Source organism: Gavialis gangeticus, unplaced genomic scaffold, assembly GCF_001723915.1.
Source record: "Gavialis gangeticus isolate Ggan-Ray unplaced genomic scaffold, GavGan_comp1, whole genome shotgun sequence".
Taxonomy (NCBI): domain Eukaryota; kingdom Metazoa; phylum Chordata; order Crocodylia; family Gavialidae; genus Gavialis; species Gavialis gangeticus.
Genome location: NW_017729028.1, coordinates 10,220,896 through 10,242,740, shown reverse-complemented (window position 1 = coordinate 10,242,740; position 21,845 = coordinate 10,220,896). Strand labels below are relative to the sequence as shown.

Here is a 21,845-nt window from a genome sequence, read left to right as displayed (position 1 = left end):
ATATCAGGAGGCGCTACTTCACGGTCAGGGCAGCTAGGATCTGGAACCAACTTCCAAGAGAAGTGGTGCTGGCTCCTACCCTGGGGGTCTTTAAGAGGAGGCTAGATGTACACCTTGCTGGGGTCGTCTGACCCCAGTACTCTTTCCTGCCATGGCAGGGGGTTGGACTCGATAATCTGCTCAGGTCCCTTCCGACCCTACTATGAAACTATGAATACATGAGTTCTTGGCTTTCACTCATTGATTGATGATGAGTTGCCCAAAAGTTAGGGTACATGCCTCTGGGCTGCCTTGAAAAGCAGAAGTGGAAGTGACCTTACAACAACTGATTGAACGCATAGCTAGTATCACCCTGGGCTCTTTGACAGTCCCCTCCCAAGGGCATGGCTTAATAGCAGCCTTTCAACACCTCCCTCCCTGCCCCACTCCCCCCCTTCCAGAAAAATGCCTTCAGGGGTTGGGGCTCAGATGGGATGTAGGGGCCATAGATACCCAGAATTTGGCCCCGGACCACTCTGGAGAGATTGGAGGGGAAACCAGCCTGCAGCCAACAGCTGACACTCTGGGACGATGGGCTATAGGCTTTCTGCTCTACCCACACTATTTTCATAACCCTGTTTGCAAGCCTGGCATGACCCTGTCCCAGGGGGGAAACTAGGAGGTTTCCTCTTTATCCATGTCCCTGGCATATCCATGCATGGTGGACCAAGTAGATCCTTACCAATATGTGAGGTGGGCTGTGCTTCAGGCATGTCGCACATTGCACAGAGAGGTGGAGACATGGTGGCTGGTCTCTGGGTTTGTGGCAGAGGCTGTGAAGTGCCCTCAAAGGAAGGGAAACAGAACCTTAATTCTGTGGTGGAAAAAGGTGTGTCATAGCACATGGCATAGAGTGATTCTCTAGGGTTAATGTCACCAAGAGAACAGGTGACCTTCCTGACACCAGTGGTGATGTAGATGGCATGGCATTGGGGCCCTGGTCCTGTGTTTCCACACTGAAGTTGTTGGTGTGCCCTGTGCTACCTTGTCATGGAGTGGGCTCAAGAAGATTTCAAGCAACCTGACTTCCCACTCCAGTGCCGGCTACTCCTTTAGTGCTATTGGATCTTCAGGCCTTCTTGCCCCTCCTGCTTTTGGTGGGGGGAGGGGAGGGCAGAGATAGGGAGGAGGAAATCCCTGTGTGCCTTTTGGAGTCAAAGGTGTACAGGATATTCACATCTCAGGGATGTTGGGCAGCCCATCAAAAAAGGGCATGTTGTGCATGGTGCCTCCAGAGGTCCAGGTACAGTCAACCACTTTCTTGTAGCAGGTCCATATCCACTTGGTCTTCACCCAGCACTGTACCCAGCCCTGATCATGTTCCCACACCTTCATCTCTTCAGTGATCTGCAGGAACACCTCCTTGTTCTGATGGCTCTGCTGGAGGAGCTCCTAATTGTCCCTGTCACTCCAGCAGGCAAAGAGGTCCTGGAACTTTGCCTGCATCCAGTTACTGGACCATCTATAGACACCAGAGGAGGAAGAACCCAGCTGTGCTTCCATGGTGCCTAGGTGCATGAATGGGGTGTGGGTCTCACTGGGTAACTCTGGTTCTATTCAGGTGAGTGAGGGTCAGGTGGGTTCCCACCATGCAAAGCAGCCAGACCCCAAACCAACCCTACACCCTCTGTGATTCTCACACTCACCAGATTCTACCCCCTCCAGACGTACAATGGCCCACCTCTGAACCCTGTACCCAATGTGCCTTGACCCCAGACCCTCATATTTGGACACACCACCCCCAGACCCCATCTCCCTGTACCCAGGCCAGCCCAAGCCCAATCCCCCTGTATCCAAAAGCCATGACCTGATCCATCAACCCCATCCCTCTCTATGTCCAGGCTGGCCTGACCCCACCCCCCCATACCCAAACTGCCTTGAGCCCATCCCCTATGCCCAAGCCAACCTAACCCCACCTCCCAAGACACAGAGTCAAAGTACCTTGACTCTGCCCCCATATCCAAATTGCCCTGAGCCTGCCCATGCTGAACCCAGATGCTCCAGACCCCACCACTACCAGACCAAGACTTAAGGACACTGGAACAGAATCAATATTAAAAGTGCAGTCTGGGTCTGGAGGGGGTGCGGGATGCAGGGTCTGGGAACAGTGAGGTTGGGAGCATGCCAGTCTAGGTTCAAGAGAGGGCAGGCCTGGGTCTGGGAGGCCGTTAGGTCGGTCTGTGTCAGGGACTGGGCAGGAAGGCAGGGTCTAGTTGGTCTGGAAACAGCAGGGGCAAGCTGGGCAAGGTCTGCAATGCTAGATGGGGGTTGGGTCTGTGTCCCAAATCCAGACTGCTCAGTGCCACATGCAGGGGACACAGCAGTCTCAGCACCCTGTACCTCCCAGAAGCCCTGGAGTTCAGTGTGGGGTTGATGATGGGGCTAGGCTTTTGTGGCCCCAAAGCACTCAGGAGATTTGGTTTGCTTCCTGCCTTGCTGGAGCAGTAGAGTCCAACCTGAATTACACACTGTTTCCTTGGACCCATGGGAGGACTGGAAGCTAAGCTTAGTGGGATGCAGAAGGATTGTGCTTCAGCCTCTTATCAGAAGGGTCAGTGTACATACATTCATTCTCCCAGGAAACAGTCTACTAGGAACAACTTCTGAGTTGGGGTCAGTTTATTTTTCTCTAGAAGAAAAAGCTGGAATATCTGTACACTTGTGGTTTCTACAAGGAGAGCAGTGATTTTACCTGCAGAAACAGGATGCTTGTAGTATGTAGTTTTAGAATGGAGACTAAGGTTCTCCACCACCTCCAATATCTTAAGCAAAATAAGTCATGACAGAAGCATTGAAGGTTTCCAGTTTAAAAGATTTAGAGAAGCTGGTTCTAGCAATGCCAGTTTTGCTTCAAGAAGATGCATTTTTAAGTAGTAGGGTTGGACTGGTGTAGCCAGGATGGTGCAAGATTTTTTTTTAAATAGGACTTCAAGATTGCAATGTCTGATGGTGCTGTAGCAGAGGAACTAGACACAAAATCAGAGGAAATAAAATTCTGAGAAATGGCCTGGATAAGATAAATGAAGAGATCAGCACTTTCATTGGCTAGGCTCCTGTACTTGCATTGCTGCTCTGGTAAGTGTTATGGGGAGAAGCTGATTCTCTTTTTCTGCATGTTGATTTGGTTTCCTCCTCCCTACTTGTTAACTATGTATTCCTGACATGCACAGAATGTCTGCTAGTTCTTCAGCTAACAAGAGACTAACTCATTGCTCAGACAGGTCTGAGCAACCCCTCACTGAAATATGTTATTTGTATACTTGCATGGTTACCAATAAAATTTGAATTCCACCTTTTAACCCAATAGATCTAAAGTCCCACTTCTGCAAATGATTATTCATGTAATCAGTTTTTTGCATGGAATTAATCCCACTCCATTCATGAAAGCTATTTGTGTAAAAATAAGCATGTTGATATCTGTAGGATCAGAATCATAAAAACTTAAAATTGAAGTACTACAGTATGACAAAATGAGCAAAGAATAAAAGTAAATTATTTAAATACAATTTCGCTCCATTTTCTCTCTACTTTGCTGAAAGCATCTGGTACAAAATACAATATATGCAGCCATATAATATACACCTCCTTGTATTTATCATCTGGAAATTTTTCCTGGCTACTCACATTTTCTGGCAGGATGGCAAACAAGGAGTTATACTGAAATTTTACTGTAGTACTAAAGAAGAATATAAGAAATCTTGCTTTCCTTTGATCACTTATATAGATGAGGATATATCTTAGTAAGGGCAACTCAATTCAAAATATCATTTTTCAAACAGAATCAAGCCAGATGAATAAACATTATCCCAGCACATTGGCTACTGAGATTTTTTGGTTGTACAATTGACTATAAAGCATTAACCTGCATTAGTGATATTAATCCATGTCCTCTTCTAGCAAAAGTTCACTCATGTCTACCTCTTAATGGTTTCTTTTTCATTTCAAATTACCTTAGGCCAAAATTTGAAATAAAAGGACTTACACTGAAGAAAAAGATGTCTAATTTATGACCTTTGGAAACACAGACAATATTCAAAGCACTCTGTAAGAGTTTATATACCCATTTACTAAGAATGACACCTGCATTTTGCTGTTAAGCAATTTAATAAAACATAGGTTAGTTTTATTTTTAATTAAATTTTTAACTAAGCCCAGAAGTATCTCACACTGGGTTCAAATCAAATTTACTGGATATTTGTATGACTGTACTCTCACAATGTTTTTGTTACGATAATAGGGCTATTAAACTTGATGAAATCTAATCTATCTTTAAGTTTTTGATGTAAATCAAACCTTATAGGTCTAATCAGCCTTAGAAATGAGGAGAGCAATTAAAAATGCTTAAATTACCTAGGCTGTTTGCAAATGTTACCCAACAACTTAGAACTTTTGCAGCATATCTCTAAACAGGAGTCTGTTGCTGTACATTATTCCTAAATTACTCTAAACATAAATTGCCCTATATTATATTTTGTAACTTTGTCCTTTCTGTTTTGTATTTATATTGTAGTTAAAGAAGCAATCATATAAAAATACTCTTTATATGAGGGAAAGAGCAGTATTTCATTGTAAGAAATAAAACCAACAATGACACAGAGTTACATTTAGCTTCCACAGAGGTTGATTCAGAGGCAAAACACTAATATTAGGCTTCAATCCTACAAAGATCTGGCACCTATTTAACTTAGTGCATTGTGACTGCTGTATTCAAGGGGAAAAGTGAGGGTCTATAAAGATGACAGACCTCATCTAATATTGTTGCAGGATCAGGGTATTAAATAGCACTGCTCTATAAAAAAAATTACAGAACTAGGGAGTGAAAAAGTATAACAAAGTCCACTTTTAGCATAGGTGCCACCAAAATTACTATAATTGACAGATTGTGCCCTTTTTCATAATATCCAACCACATATTTCAAAATGCCTATTCAGTTTGAACATTATCCTAATAATATTTTTTATTTCACAGAACAGCCACCCCTTTTTTTTTCTAAACAAAAGTCCACTGAAGGAACACTTAACTGGTTGTTCCTTAACCACTGAAACTGCAGAAAGAGAAGTGTAAACAGGAAATAGTTGGAATATGTACTGCCATTTGTATTGGTTTCTAAGAAAAGTCTGCTCCCCTTGAAAACTGCAAATTTCCCTTACCATTGGAGTCAATGTCTCAAGCTTACAATATATCAAATACCAGCTTCTGTTGTTTTATTCCCCATAAAGCAAAATAAACAGTTTGTTAATATCAAAAGGAATTTTTACCATGGCTGACCATGCTTCAAATAAGATCTTTGTGTCATGTCTAATTTTGCAAAAAAACCCACAGTTCTTCCTAATCCCCCATGACATGCAAGAGTGACACTAAAGAATTACTTATTTTTGTATGAAAAATCAGACATGGAAAATTCTCCTTGAATGTGGGATCCGTAATTTACAGGCTTGACCAATTTGCATTTTTAGAAGCTAACAGATTGTTTTACTGGCTAGTGCAAATGTTACTGATCTGCTTTCTTGCTGAATTAAAAGCACTAGTATGGACCAACTTGCTTTCTCAGCTTTCTCAATGTTTTCCTGAAAAGAGGCCCATTACATGGCAGGGGGCAAAGGACAGAGCTAGATAACACTGTTTAGACATTTCTTTGATGTCCACAGGCATCATCCACGACAACCGACCAATAGAAACAAAAGAGCACTCTCCGGCTGCTGGAAATCCCAGCCATTCTTCTCACTACCTTTTGATATCCCAAGGCTTCTATACCCTGACCTCTGCACTCTGACACAAAGATCTTATTTGAAGCATGGTCAGCCATGGTAAAAATTCTTTCCAAATTTAGGCAATAAGCTAGGGATTTCTTTTATTTTCCATAATACCTTTGTGTCCTAGTATACCAGCTGGAATTACAATGTGATTTCCAACAAGGAGTTTGGTGGAAACGGAGTGGGGGAAACTACACTACTCTATTTCAGAAACCATTCTCAAAAATCTCACTTTGTTCCACTAACGACTATAAAGTTGTAATAACTTTTGAATTTATGCAGAAACAATTCTTACTTTAACATGCATTTGCTAAAGCCTTTCTTTTGTTCCTAGTCCACTGCCTTTTATTTTATATACTCAAGTAATTATGTAGAGTCATATTACTATGGCTGCAGAATGGTTGAAGATGTATGAATTCAAGCCCTGTTCTGGCCTTAGGCCAGAGACTGCTTCCAGTCACATCAGCTGTAAAAAGGTACTTGGTTGCTTGGGTCAGAATCAGTAGCATTCTGATATAATAAAGGGCTTAGTCTGTCTGTCTGCGTGTCTGTCTGTCCTTAACACTTTTGGGCAACTGCGCATGCACCGCAGGGAGGACCAGCAGCGATTGGCTCTGCGGGGTCCGCCTCCTCAGGCAGGGAGAGAGCCATCACAGCTTCAGACAGGGAGTTGGTTGCAAGCCCCACTGCTCCAGGGGAGGAGCCGCGGCTGCCTCAGGCAGGGAGGCAGAGGCAAGTAGGCAGTTGCAGTTGCTCCAGGGAGGAGGCGGAGGCAGGTGTGGGGGAGGGAACCACTGCTGCCACCCCCTCAGGCTGCTCTGAGGGAGGACGCAGAGGCGGGCAGGGAGGTGGGGGGAGGGAGCTGCTGCACCGGAGACTGAAGAAGACATGCCTGTCAAGAATGACGAGCGGGGCAGGGCTCCAGCGGAGTGAGCCAAGCAGGAGGGGAGCAGTGGGTGGGTGCCACAGGGCTGGAGGTGGAGCGGCAGAGGGCACAGGGCCACACATGGAGTGACAGGGGGTGGGGGGTGCACAGAGCTGGATGCAGGCCGAAGTGGGGGAGGTGTGCACGGTCAGATGCACGGCGGCTGGAGCACAAGCCAGTGAGTGGCGGCAGCGGTTGCCACGTACAAGCTTCTTCCGCCCACCGCCTTCCTGGGAGGTGGCGGCGGTGCAGGGTGTTGGGTGCCGGCGCGCCATCATTCTTGACGGACAATTGGCTAGTCTATACATAATGCTAGCCACATTGCTCTCTTGGGAGTCACTGGCTATAGAAGCTGGCGTGCCTTAGCCATGCAAATCTGAAAAGCTGCTGTATTCAACAAGACTTTTTAACCATATTATTACATGTCAAATTTCTTTTTGAGCGTCTGTGGTTTTTGTTAAGGCAAAAGTTCCTCTGCATAATCTAAATAGTCAGGGAGCAGGAACAAATAGAAAAAAAATACCAAAGAACAATAACTTATGCATCCATCTTTACAAATTATCACTTGCTTGAGTCGTTCAAATAAAGCCAAGCTTGGGACTGATTCAGCTTCCACTGTAGGCAATGGGAGCTGGATTAGACCGTGAGTGGATACATTCTGGGAGTATCAGGTCTTACACTAGGGGTGGGGGGGAATCTTTTTGGCAGGCATGCTACACATTAGTCCTTTATCCTCCTCAAGTGCTACTCTGATCCCTTTCCCTTACCTGATCTGATGCTTTGCTTCCTGCTCCCTGCCATATCTGCTACTGTGCTACTTTTCCCCTCCCCACTCTGTTGCGTGTCATGCACAAATGGCTGCCCATGCCACTTGTGGCACCCATGCTGCAGCTTGGCCACCCTTGCACTAGTGTTTGCTAGGTATTTGTATAACTACCCATACAAAAGTTTTTTAAATGACTTTTGCAATTTGCAGGACACTTGCCTGACTAAAAGCATGTGTAATTCTGGCCCCATTCAAATCACTGGCTATACACCAATGGACTAAAAAAAGGTCAAAGGTGTCACCCAGGATGCTTGATTAAAGTGAAGAAGTAATCATTCACCTGACCGGAATAAAACTACTTACTTTGGACCCAATTCTGACCTAACTCCACTTCCATGTTGGTTCAGCTCCACTGATTTTAATGATGATCTAAAACACAATCATGTGACTGAGATCAGAAACACTTTCCGTAGGTTGAAGAACAGTTAAAGGAAACCTTTCCCACAAACAGCCACAATTTGTGATACAGCTGGCTTGGGACATGAAAGGCAACAAAAAGGGCTTCTACAAGTATATTGAAAGAAGAAGACCACAACATTATAAGTCTATTATGGAATGCAAAAGGCAGCTTCCACTTACGGATGACACAGAGAAGGCTAAAATAGTTAGTGTCTCTTTCACTTCAGTGTTCACAAATAGGGAGAGCTCTCAGTTGACAACTGCAATTGGCAGCAAGGAGACACACAGCCTAAAGAAATGGCAGAATGGGTTAGGGATTACTTGAGAGAAACTAGATGCTTTCAAGTCCACTGGGTCAGATGGATACCCCCAAGGTACCAAAGGAACTGTCTGAGATAATGCCAGAACCATTAGCTATCTATCTGCTTTGAGAATCCATGGAGCTTAGGTGAGGTCCGAGATAACTGGGAAAGGGCATATACAGTGTCCATCTTTAAGAAAGGAAAGGAGGAGGGTTTGGGGAATTACAGAACAGTCAGCCTAACCTTGATACCTGGAAAGATCATGCAGCAGGTCCTCAAACAATCTATCCTGAAGCACCAAGGGGAACAAGATGAAGAGAAACAGCCAGCATGGATTCACCAAGAGCAAGTCATGTCCGATCAACCTGATTTCCTTCTATCACAAGGTAACAGGCTGTGTAGATGGGGAAAAGTAGTGGATGTGATATACCGTGACTTTAGCAAAGCTTTTGATATTGGTTGCCCATGACATTCTTGTTAACAAGCTAAGGAAATAGAGACTAGATAAAAGTATTGTGATGTGGCTACCTAACTCACTGGATCATTGTGCTCAACAAGTACTCATCGATGGTTAAATGTCTAGTTGGGAGGAGGTATCAAGCAGAGTTTCGCAGGGGTCTATCCTGGGTTCAGTACTGTTCAGTCTATTCATTAATGATTTGGATAATAGGAGTGAGTTCATGCTTAGCAATGTTGTGGATGACACCAAGTTGAGTGGAGTTCCAGTTACTCTGGAGGGTAGGTCTAGAATCCAACTAGGGTTATTTAGCCTGGAGAAGAGACAACTGAAGGGGGGATTTGATAACAGTCTTCAAAGGCCAGAAGAATGATTATAGACAGGGTGGAAATAAGCCTCATATGTTCTGTGGCCATAGGGGACTAGAATGAATGGCCTCAGACTGCAGCGGAAGAAATTTAGGTTAAAGATTAGGGAGAACTTTCTGACTATGAGGTTGGTTAAGCTGTGGAACAAGACACCTAGAGAAGATTTGGACTCTCCATCCATGAAAATGTTCAAGAGCAGGTTAGATACATGTGACTGGAATAAGTTAGGGAAAATCCTGCCTTGAATAGGGGCCTGGACTAGATGACTTTCTGAGGTCCCTTCCATACTTTCCTATGATCCCTTAGACTCCATATATGCTATATATCATATGGCTCCATATATACAAAAATACTGTTGTTGCAGGAAAACTGCAAATTCTCTTAGTAAAATATCCACTAACAGTTGCAGGGGCCATATTTTTTATTCTTTTGTGAAAAGTTGCCTCATTTCCCTCACTTTGTTAGATGTAGGGTCACCACATCTGGGGTCAGGAAAGAAATTGACCCATGGCCAGACTGGTATGAACTGTGGATGATTTTGCCTTCCTCTGCAGCAGAGAATGTGGCCCTCTTCCTTGGATCTCTTGAGCATATTTTAACAACTCTTGCAGCAGCAAGACACTAACTACTGTTGCCCTTCTGTTTTACCTGTGGAAGGTTAGGGTGCTATGCCTTGTGGCTGTGTGACAGAGTTGACTGTGGAGTTTTAGTAATAGGTTGGACAAGAATTTGTATGGGATGGTTTGGATAGGGGTGATCCTTCCAACACAAATCCCTTCCAACCCGAATATATTTCTATTTAAGCAAAAGACAAAAAAAGTGATGCTGGTTACTGTCGAAGAGTTATGCTTCTCTCCTTTTTATGGGGATTGTAAATTGAATGCAACAATGAAACAAGTGTGGCATATCTATAGAGAGAGGGAAATAATTTTGAAGCAATTTAAAATTTATCCTTCTTTCAGATCCATATCAATACATACATACAAATACAAACTGGTATACATTCTTAAGGAATATAGACCTCAGAAAATATGTTTCATGGCTGGGTGAATGTATATTATCAAATCTGGACCTTTGTAAATCAAAAAAATGAAATGTGGGGGTCCCTTCCAGACCTACTTCTTTATGATCCTAAGACCTTAAGATCAGATCCTCAATGATAGCAGGGGCCTGAACATCTTCAACTATCCATGTGCATCATCCATTTCTAGTCCAAAATTAGGGATTGTTTTTGGCAATAGGAGGAAGTGAAATGTTCTGCACAATCTACTCCCCAATGGGAAGCAGCATAGCTGCCCTAGAAGGGTGCTGCAGGTGAGTGAATTAGCTCTCTGTGAGGCAGAGGTAGAAGCTACAGAGCTAGTCCAGATAATTACACTATGATGCCTTAAGCAAAAAACAATGTAGCCATGTTAAAAGTAGGACCACCCCAGGCCAATTAGCACTCCCTCAGCTAATTAACCCACTGTCAGTGCTGCAGGAAGGCAGCTACAATATACTACTTCTGGTTCCAGCTGCATCCTGGTTCATAGGTCTCACAAAGCTAATCTGACCCTCCACCCATGTGTTTGATATTACTTTGGAGTAAAAACTGATCTGCAGTAGCTTAGCCCTCATTGAAAAAAAGCAGATCCTGCAGAGCAGTTGATGCAGGCTAATGCCACGCTTTTCTTCTCTTATAGTAATTTGTTTGTGTGTCCTGACACAGTCAAATCAATCCAAAATACTGTGTGGACACATTTCCATACAGGAGTGATTTATTTTAGGTTTACTCAAACCTGTCCTTTTTCCCTGTAAACTAAATTCAAATAAGCCACTCTTGTGCCAGCACAAGACCAAGTCTACCTGGGAACACTCAGGAAAGTTCAGGCAATCAACTAATGGCATGATGTCATTTTGTGAAAGTACAACATATTCTAATGTGGATGTGCTCATTTAGGATAATATCATGAGCATCCCTGGGTACACCATCTGTAACTGTACCCACATACTGTTGGACTAGATTAACTATATCTGTTTAAAGGCCCACTCAAATTATACCATCATAACTTCCTTGTGTTGACAAGTCCCAAGCTCCATTATCCACAGCTGCACAGGTAGGACTGAAGTGCTGGATCTCATTCTTATTGAGGTCAATGATCATCTTTAATAGTTGTTTGTCTGAGTCTGTTTGTGCCTGAGGCACTGACCACATGACAATATTCCTCTGATGTATCTTTTGACATGAGCTGCTTTGCTTCCAAACAAATGATCTCACAGCGTGTCTTCTTCAGATAGAATTCACAGAGTCATTGGGAGCTGACGTGGCCACACTGTGAGTGCTTCTGCTACGGCCTCCAACTCTTGACCTCTGGGCTTCTAGCCATTCTCCTCAGTGTCCATGCCACCAGAGCAGGATACTTCCATCAGTAACCAGAATGCCATCATCCACGTGCCAGCAGTTAGCAAAGCAAATTAAGCAGAGGGAAACTCCCAAGAAATGTGTTAGTGTCATGTCCAAGACCAAGAAGCTGAGGCAAAATTGCAAAAATTGCAAAGACAAATGTAAGTCCTCTAATAATGTTTCCAGTATACATCCAGGCTATGAAAAGCTGGGTTGGATATTTCCCAAAAAGACCATCACAAAAGGCCAATATATCTGGGACAGTTTGGCCACAGCCTGTATTGAGGCAGACCTAAATTCAGAAACTATGCAGGCAATCATGGTTTTCAGCTAGGGTGACTTCCCATTATCCTGAACAACCAAGATACCCTCTATGTGCACCTAGCAATTTATGCAGCTGCAGATGACAACAGACCCAGCTGCAGATGACACCAGAGACCCAATCAAAGACACTCTCCAAGATTCAGATGAAAACACAGAGTGACAGTGCTCCAGAAGGGATTTATCCAGTAAGTAATAAGTGCTGTATTTCCATTATCTATTCTAGTACTGTAACAAGGAATTTAAAAAATGTTCTATCAGACTCTGCCTATGTGCTGTTATGTCTGGTGGCTATTGCTACAGTGGAAAGCAGAGGCAACCATTTTTGCATAACATTGTTAGTTCTCTATTTGTTCAGGTTCTCTCTAGTTCCTAGAGCACCCCCAAAGGAATAATTAATTTAGAAATTAAGCAGCTGAAAGCTACAATTTGTTTAAAAAATATTTAATCCCTGAGCTGCAAACCAAAACACTTCACCCACAACAGTCTTCTCCATGCTGCTTGACGATTTCCTTTTCCTGCCCCCTGAATTGCCTTTGCCCATACCTGGCCATGCATAACACTACAAATTGTATCTGAGGTAATATTATTGTAGCAAAAGAAGATTCAAGAAGTATATCAATAGAAAATGCACAGAGGAGCATTATCTACCCAATGCATGAAATTTTGTAGATTTCAAAATTGTAAATATTTATACAATTAAAGAAAATAAATTGGCCATTTGAGGTTACAGAGGGTTTTTAGGCATTTGCAGTTGCAGGGATTATATAAAAGCGCCTATTCAGCTCTTACCAAGCACTCATTTGTCAGACTATATTGCACTGCTAAACTCATTACAAGATGTTCATCATGCCTGCAAAATACTATATATCTCCCCATGCAATTTGCTACAATTACAAATTCAAAATAAAAATTATAAAATTATAAAATTCAGCTACAACTAAAAATGGGAATTTTAGACAAAGCTAATTATCTAATTTGGCACAGTCCTGACTTCTGCAACTGATCCGGACAGCTTATTTCTCCTGTCCAAATGCACAGAATCATTCATGTCCATAGAGACTTTGAGGTGAAAAACGACATTTTTATTGCCTAATAGAGAAGTGGAATTCTAAAGAACTTTACATCATGGGTTATAACAGAACATCTAACATTAATTTTAATGAACATACTATGGTGATCAAATAGTCACTGTGGCTTCATACAGACATTTGGGGAGGTTAGGGGGAGGTTTGATCTCTTTAAAAATGGTCACCGAATCTAAGGTAAGTCAGGGGGAGGGGGGCTAGTAGGGAGGTTCACAGAATCACAGAATCATAAAAAATTAGGGTTGGAAAGGACCTCAGGAGGTCATCTAATCCAGCCCCCTGCTCAAAGCAGGACCGCCCCCAACTAGATGACTCCAGTCAGGGCTTTGTCTAGCCGGGCCTTAAAAACCTCCAAGGTTGGAGGTTCCACAACCTCTCTAGGTAACCTGTTCCAGTGCTTCACCACCCTCCTAGTGAGAAAGTTTTTCCTAATATCCAACCTAAACTTCCCTTGCTGCAACTTGAGACCATTGTTCCTTGTTCTGTCATCTGTCACCACTGAGAACAGTCTAGCCCCATCCTCTTTGGAACCGCCTTTCAGGTAGTTGAAGGCTACTATTAAATACCCTTTTAAGTCTTCTCTTCTGCAGACTAAATGAACCCAGTTCCCTCAGCCTGTCCTTAGAAGTCATGTGTCCCAACCCCCTAACCATTTTCATTGCTCTCTGCTGGACTCTCTCCAATGCATCCACATCCTGCCTGTAGTACCAAAACTGGACACAGTACTCCAGATGTGGCCACACCAGTGTTGAATAGAGCAGAATAATTATTTCTCTCAATCTACTAGCAACACTCCTACTAAGGCAGCCCAGTATGCCATTAGCCTTCTTGGCAACAAGAGCACACTGCTGACTCATATCTATCTTATTGTCTACTGTAACCCCCAGATTCTTTTTTGCAGAGCTGCTGCTTAGACAATTAGTCCCCAGGCTGCAACAGTGCATGGGTTGGGGGGATCAGGGAGGCAAGCAGGCTCAGATGGGGTCCACGGGGGTGGAGAGGTTCAGAAGAGCAAGCGGCATCCACAAGGGAGATTGGGAAGGGATTGGGGAGGTTCTGCAGGATATTGGAGGAGCAAGCAGAGTTTGTGGGGAGAGCAAGGGGGCAGGCAGGATCCATGGGAGGGATTGCTGGGGCAGGCAGGATCCGCAGGGATCCAGTCATCATCCGCAGGGATCCAGTGAAGACTGGGGAGGCAAGTGAGGTCTACGGGAGGAATTAGGGAGCAGGCAGGGTTTGCAAGGAGAATTGGGGGGTCTGGTAGAATCAGGAGGGGTTCATGGGGTCTACTGGGTGGTCTCTGGGGGATAAAGCAAGGGGCCAGAGGGCTACAAACAGCCTGGTGCCAGAGCAGCAGGTAGGAAAAGTAGCTGGGCTTTCCCACCCCAAGGGCTGTGCTGGGAACTATACAGAAGTTCAGGAAAGTTAGATCAGTCTAAAAATGGCCAACCCACTCTAGGTTAAACTATCTCAGAGGTAGGGTTAACTTAGATCAGATCAACCATTTTTAGACTGATCTACCCTTCTTGAAAATTGAGTACAATTTGTATTTAGATGGACTTAACAAGGGATCTAAGCATAAGGTCTACACATGGGAGATCTAAGATAGATTGAGTGGCCATTTTGGATGCCATCTAATCTACCCCTAACCTCCCCAAACTTCTGTATGTACCTCCGTGTGACCACAGAAAATACCAGTTCCAGTTTCTGATGATGAATTTTGAGGCTTTGGGCTTTCAATGTAAAATGTTGACACTGTAATAGCCAAAGCAATTTCTAACTTGTGCACTGCTAAGTTCTATAACCTAGAACAGGGCAACTCTCTCAAAAGCAGTATACATTTTCATAACAAATTCAACAGTGCAGCTTCAGGGTGGTGACTTTCCACTATTCTGATTGGCAATATCTCTGGAACAACCTATATAACCATCTCAAAAGAGGCAGATAAGTGGGGCCAGGAGGAAGAGAACATGCTAGAGGGTTTGTAGTTCAATGAGATGGCTCAATGAGGATTCTAGCCTGGACTCTTGCTCTCAATGAGGCAGCAACCTCCCTGCTGTGCTCCATTTTATCCACAGACTATTAAATGCAAGGAATAGTGAACTATCTTCAGAAACCATGCTTGAGAGGAGTTTGGGTGATACTTAATCTGTGGCATGGCAGTTAGAACATGGTGATGGGAAATCAGAATAAAGTTTCAACACTATCAGTGACAGTTCTCCTGTCTTCTGGGTAGTGCCCTAACCACTTACCTTTTGGAGCTAAAACATAGGAGTTCCTGCCTCCTCATTTTTTCTGGACCTTAATGGCAGCATATACACCTGCATAGCCACATACCTGCCCAGCCAGTGTGTAGCCTACTGAGTATGTCCACAATGCATGGGCAATAAAATTGCAAACATTGCTTAAATGTTAAAATACTACTTATCTGGCTGCACAAGTGTAATTTAGCTATATAAAAGGGAACAGAATTCTGCCCCATTGCACTACCACCCCAGTATAACTTCTCCAAAAGCCTAAAAAAGCTAGAGTTTTTTCAGTTTTCTTATTTGTCTTTTCCTTTATTTATAATTTCCCTTTCTCTTCTTCTCTTTTCCCACGCATTTGTTTCAGTGTTGAACAGTAGTACTCAAATTCCAGCCCATGGGCCAGATTCAGAGTACGGAGCCATGTCATCCAGCCTGTAGTAATCCCCACAAGTCCAGAAATTTGGCAGTAGGGAAGCAGTAGCAGTATTAATTGCTCCCAGAGCTGTGGTAATTAATGTTGCCACCATTCCCCCACTGCTAGATTTCCAGACCCAGGGGGTGGCTCACATGACGTGGCCCTGCATGGCAGATCACACCGGCATGTGAGGTCATGTCACAGCCGAACTTGGCACCTGGGGGCAGGCTGGTGCATGGAGTTGTGCTGTGGCCAGAACTGGCATGTGGAGGTACTCCAAATCACAACCACAGACTGAATCTGCACTGGATCAGGCCCATGGATGGACCCTGCATGCAGGATCCAGCCCCCAGACCAGGCCCATGCCACTCATCTGGCCCATGGGCAATAGTGGTTGAGCACCACTGCTTTAAGAGGTTCATTGGATGAAGTTCCTCAGTTTGAAAAACAATGGTCTAAGTCATAGGTTCCCAAACTTTTTCTTATTCCATACCCCCTCCAGATTTACCAGCTGCCCGCATACCCCTACCAGCATACATTTTATATTTTAACCCCTTAAATGCCATTTATTATTATAATGAAAATTAAATCTGCCATTACACAATTTTTCACATGTACCCCCCAGAGTTGTCCCGTGTACCTCCCCCCCAGTGCATACCACCATTTCACAATTTCTGCTGTGTAACCCCCAGTCCATACCACAGTTTGGGAACCTGTGGTCTAGGTCAAACTATGGCATGTAAGCCAGATCTCAGCCACGGACCAACATTACTTGGCCCACAGGGCTCCTCACCAGTCCAGAAACTGTAGCAGGGGAGCAGTGGCAATGTTAATATGGTTGTAGAGGAATGGTGGCAGCCTTTGCTCCCCTATCACCTAATTTCTGGACCACTGGGGATTCCTACAGGCTGGATGACATGGCCTTGCAAGACAGAGTATGCCAGCACACAGGGCTAGGCTGCAGCTAGACCCAGTGTGCCAGGCCAGCACACTGGTTTACACCCATGGACTGACCCCAGGCACGGGCTCTGGTCCACAGGACCAGATAGGTTGAGCAACACTGGTTTAGATACATCTTTACAGAACATTTAGCTGCATGTCTAAACAGATCTAGCCCAAACCAAACCCCACTGACAAATACACATCACGATGAGTTTTGGTTCAGGACCTTAATAAGAATATCCTTGTCACTGTTGTCAAATTATAAACGTCTTTAGAAATAAAAGATGCACACAGCACTGATGTTTAGCACAGTGAGCAACAATTTCATTGCTTCCATAACTAAAAATAACAACACCAAATGTCCTACAAGGACAACATAATTGTAAAATTATGTGAGGATTAAATTTTTCAACTGAAAAAAAAAATCACACTTAAAAATCATAAAAACTAGTGCAGAAAGGGGCATCAATATGTCACCTAGTTCAACCCCCCTAATGAAGGCAGGATCATCACAGACTAAACCATACCAATCAAGTGTTTTTCTAACCTCCTCTTAAAATTGCTAAGGATAGACATTCCACAACCTGTTCCAGTGCTTAACTGCTCTCACCCTCAGAAAATGTTAAGTACTACTGTTAGAAGTAATACCCCCCCAAAAAAATAGAACTTGAGATATCCAAGAATATTGTATCTACTTTTCTCTTTGCCCATGTTTCCACCTTGTACATGGGACATCACTTTTTCTCTGACCAGTTTTACTGTTTATTCATTACAGACCACTCATACACTAGCAGAAGGAGAGACAGAAAAATGTGATTCCAAGACTATTAGGGCTGTCAAACAATTAAGAAGTTTGATCACAATTAAGCAGTTGCATGATATAAAAAAATGAGTCACAATTAATCACAATTTTAATCACACAGCTAAAAACTCAAAATTATGTGCATAAAAACTCAAAATTTTGCAAAATTATGCAGGTACTGTGTATGGGGGGAGGGGGAATTTGTGAAGGTGAGGGAGGCTGTGGGTGTGTGTCTAGGGTTTGAAGCCCGAGGAGGGGAGGTCCCCACACGCCCTGGCAGGATGCAGGGTACTGTGATTCTGGAATGAGGGGCAGCAGTAGGGTTGGGTGTGCTGTGGCTTAGGAGTGAGGGGCAGACAGATGCACATACACAGACAGATGCACACACACAGACAGACAGACACACAGACAGAGCGCCCTGTAGGTAAGTCTGTGGAGAGAAGGGGCATGGGGAGGGAATGGGTGTGGGGGGCAGATTGAGGGCCCCATGGTGAGGAAGGGAGTGGGGCTGGGGCTGGGGCAGAGGCACGCACTGGGGTGAATGGGACTCAGGGCCACAGCAGGTCATGGGATGGAGCCATGGGTGACTTGTCCAGCGTTTCGGGGGGGCCAGCTCCATGCTGCTGTGTGCACCCCTGGGGAAAGCATGGGGGGGCATGTGCCCCCGGACTGGTTGCTGGGGCAGAGGCAGGATGCACACTGTGGGTTGGGGCTCTGCGCTCTGCTGCCTTTGCCCTGGGAGTAGTTAACCACACTTGCAGAGCAACTGTATCATTTACTATGGTCTAGAAGAGAAAAAGAAAGGATTTTGAGGGGAAAAAAGTTATTTTATTAAATAAATTTATATCTAAAATTAGTTACACGAAGTCTTTTAATGACCATTTATGGTGACTCTTATTCACATGATTGTTTCTATCCTTAGAATCACAACTATTAAGTACAACATGCTTTATTTTTGAATTAGGGTGAAAAAGTGTGACAGATCACTTATCATCAGGGATCCATGATTAAAATGAAACACCATTATAGATATATATATATCTATACATTAGTGGCTTTTCATTTTAATCATGGAAAACTGGATTTTGGGTTAATTTTTTAATCCAAAAATTGGGGATTTTTTTATCAGAGAAAAAACAGGATCCCTGTGTATCACATTCTCTGTTCAGACTTCATTTACTAGAAGAGTCACAATCAATAATAAATAAAAAAAATATTTCCTTCCAAAAGGTAATTATGCTACATTGTTACCATATTTCAGGATCTGCCAGCATTTCTTTTTTGAACAAGCACCACCTTTAAGAATTCATAACTCAATGGTAACAATTTGTCTTAGACTGAAAATGTGATATGAAAATCCCCTAAAATACATATAAAACCCCCTAATTTTTCTACTAAGCTGTGGAGGACTTCATGCAGTTGTGTTTAAGTTGTTCAGTGCAGACACATTATGTGCTAGTCCCTGTGGACATGTGGACATGTGCACACAGAACAAAAGCATTCAATTAAATGAAGTTTACCAATCCGGAGAAGCATTTTATGTACTTGCCATTTTAAAACAGCTTAAAAGGAAAGCTTTGGAAGTGAGGGGCCCTTAATGTTGAAAAAGTCCTCATTTAAAAAACAAAAAAACAAAAAACAAACAAATAACAAAGGCAAAAAGAAGTCCTTAAATGACTAATTCACAAGAGAAACTTTTCTCGTATTTACCACACTATTCATATCATCCTAAGCCAATTCCGTAGGTAATAAAATCTTGTAACATTTGAAAAATTATGAAGTATCTCATCAGAAATTGACATCCCTAAAGACTTAAAATATAGAGACAAGTAGACAAGCGTTAGTTTAGCAGAATAATTTCTAAAAAAAATATATACATACATATTTAACAAACCGAAAAATACAGGCATTCTCAACTGAATTACAACAACAAAAAAGGAACCAACAGGTACCAATAGCATGGTGTCAGTCTGACATCCACAGAAGCAATAAAGTTCAGAAGAATGAGTAAAATTCCATCCCTAAGACAGTCTATTCTGCTTCTGTGGTTATGTGATCTCCCATCAGGGCCTGATCTCACACCACAAGATTGATCCAAAGCCCATTGAAGTAGATGAAATGTCTCCTACTGGCTTCAAGGAGCTTTGTATCAGACCCTATGAAGTAAAACAATAAAACATACATTTCTGCGTAATATTGTTCATATATAGCTAATCACAGCTAATCACAGTCTAACCAGGAGGTGTCACAATACAGCTAATTAAGAAGAGTCAGCTTTCGGTAGAATTGACTTGCTATTATGAGTTGAAGTCAGATCTTAATGTTATTTTACTGTGGTGTCATTATATGTATCACAGTTATGCCCTTTGAAAGTCAGAACATTCGGTTTCCAAAAATGAAACAGTAAAAAATCTAAACTAGTTTACTAGCAAGAAACTTAAAGCCATTTTGCATGCAAAATTGTTTATTTCATTAGAAAGCAGATCGCCATAAAACTTTCAAAACATGTATTCATAGGGGGTTGTTCATAGAACAAGAGGGCACATGGTTTTCTTGCACTTAGTAAAACCAGAGCAGAATCAAACAAATAAATAAACAAGACACTCTTCATTCTGTGTTAAATACAGGTTGGGAGGTGGGAGGGAGCCTGGTGGTTTCCTAGATAAAAGGCATAATCCATTTTGAGTGGAGTCAATAACAAAACTCCCACTGACTTCAAGGAAGCATGACCAGGCCCAAAGTCACACTCATATATTTATTGTTTTAAAGAGGTAATAAACTGTGAGTCCTGAAATAACAATTAATGTGGTCATAAAAGCTGGTGAAAGAAAAGTCCCATTGCTGTAAATTAAGTGGCTCTTCTTTTCTCCAGTCCTTGTTCACAGATTATAGGAAAGATCAGAAACTGAAAAAAGAGCAATATAAAACCTGATACTGATCACACTTACGTTGGTGTCAACAGATTTACACAAATGTAAGAGAAGTCAGAATCAGACCTATCACCTCCAAGCTCACCAAGACAGCAGAGAATGACAACTCAATCATCCTGGCACCCCCATCTCAAATCACTTTACAGCAGTTCGGGCCCTTTACCTTAATTTCTCCCATTTCTAGATTGCAGACTGAAACCATTTGCTGGTTTCTTGGGGGGATGAAGAAGAAGTACAAGAAACTTCCAAAGGGCCCAAATATTTCAAGTTCACTTTTTGAACCTTATTTCATTCTTTCATAATGAAAACAGAAATACAGTTCCCAGATAACCTTGTTAATAAGACATGAAACAAATGTTAGATTCCCTAATAACTGCCCAGTTCTTGGAAAGTTTCATAACATTTAAATGCAGAACCATATGTTACTGTTACTCATTTTCACTTTCAGATGTGTTCACAATGTACTAGGTGCTGGACAAACACCAAAGAAGGGGCAACATCTACCCCACAGAGGAGAATAAACAAGTATGGCAGAGTGCGTGGAAAAGGGGACCAAGCTTGTTAATACAGAGATTTGACTTCCTTCATCCCAGCTTCAACCAACATTATGGAATCTTCATATGTAGACCAATAGAAACAGCTGTTTCTTTGGATCAGTAACCAAAATAATATAATTTTTAAAAATTAATTTTGGATCAACCCAAAATATTTATTTTCTTTCCTCATTGAACCTAAAAAAAATCTGAAGGTGGAACTAAACATTTTCTTCAGTCAAAACCAAAACGCTTTTTAGATGTGCTTAAATCATCATAATTAACATCAAATGTAGCTCAATTTGGAAATGAAACATCAGACTAAATTTAAAAAACAAAACATGCCATTAGAATATGTCAAAACCTAATGTCAGTTTTGAAATTTTTCATTTATTTTTGTTTTACCCCAAGCCTTATGCCAAAGCTACATGAATTCACAATAACTTACACAGCCTTAAACCTGTATTTTATTCATCCAGAACATTTCACCAAGCCTGTTTCTAAGTTTGTTCCTTATGTTTCAGATGGGACAGCATTTGTCCTTCTGTTCACCCCTCCTCATGTACGGAGAGCTGGGACAGAAACTGCCCACACTGGGATATTCCTAGTTGATAAGAATTTCTGACCTGTTCCCTTACTCCCCCCCTTACTCTATTGCTCACACTTCCTTATTCTTCCTCGGAGGAGTGCAAGTTCCACTTATCCCTTTCCCTGGCTATTTCCAGGTGCTGCTAATCTTTCCTCTGTGCTGCTGCTGCTTCTCCTTGTTTCTGGCAGACTCTACAGATTTACAAGTCGAAGGGATCTTACCTCCGACTCCCTCTTTGTTGCTCTGTCTGCGACCACGTTGGGAACAGGGAGTGATGGATATTAGGGACGACTAAGACTTCCCTTGCTGCTAGCAGCCTGTTGTGGAGAGATAGAGATGCTGCTTTCTCCTCCCTCCCTCTTTCTCTCAGCCTCCTCCTCCTCCTGCCCCACCACCCAGAACATACCTGCACTACCCGTGGACTTGCCTCACCCAACACATCTGTATGCCTGTGCACCTTCCGAGACTGCTTTGCCTACTACTGTCTCCTTGACTCATTGTCCAGCGTGTACATATGACTATGC

At 42.9% G+C, this 21,845-nt stretch overlaps 1 protein-coding gene across 1 annotated transcript in view; it reads right to left on the bottom strand.

The window, feature by feature from the left end:
* GREB1 (growth regulation by estrogen in breast cancer 1) overlaps positions 1-21,665 on the bottom strand; it is a 219,612-nt gene extending 197,947 nt beyond the window's left edge. Inside the window, exon 1 of the mRNA XM_019520757.1 lies at positions 21,543-21,665. The gene's annotated coding sequence lies outside the window, so the exon portion shown is untranslated. The remainder of the gene's footprint in view (positions 1-21,542) is intronic.
* Positions 21,666-21,845: the final 180 nt, after the last annotated feature.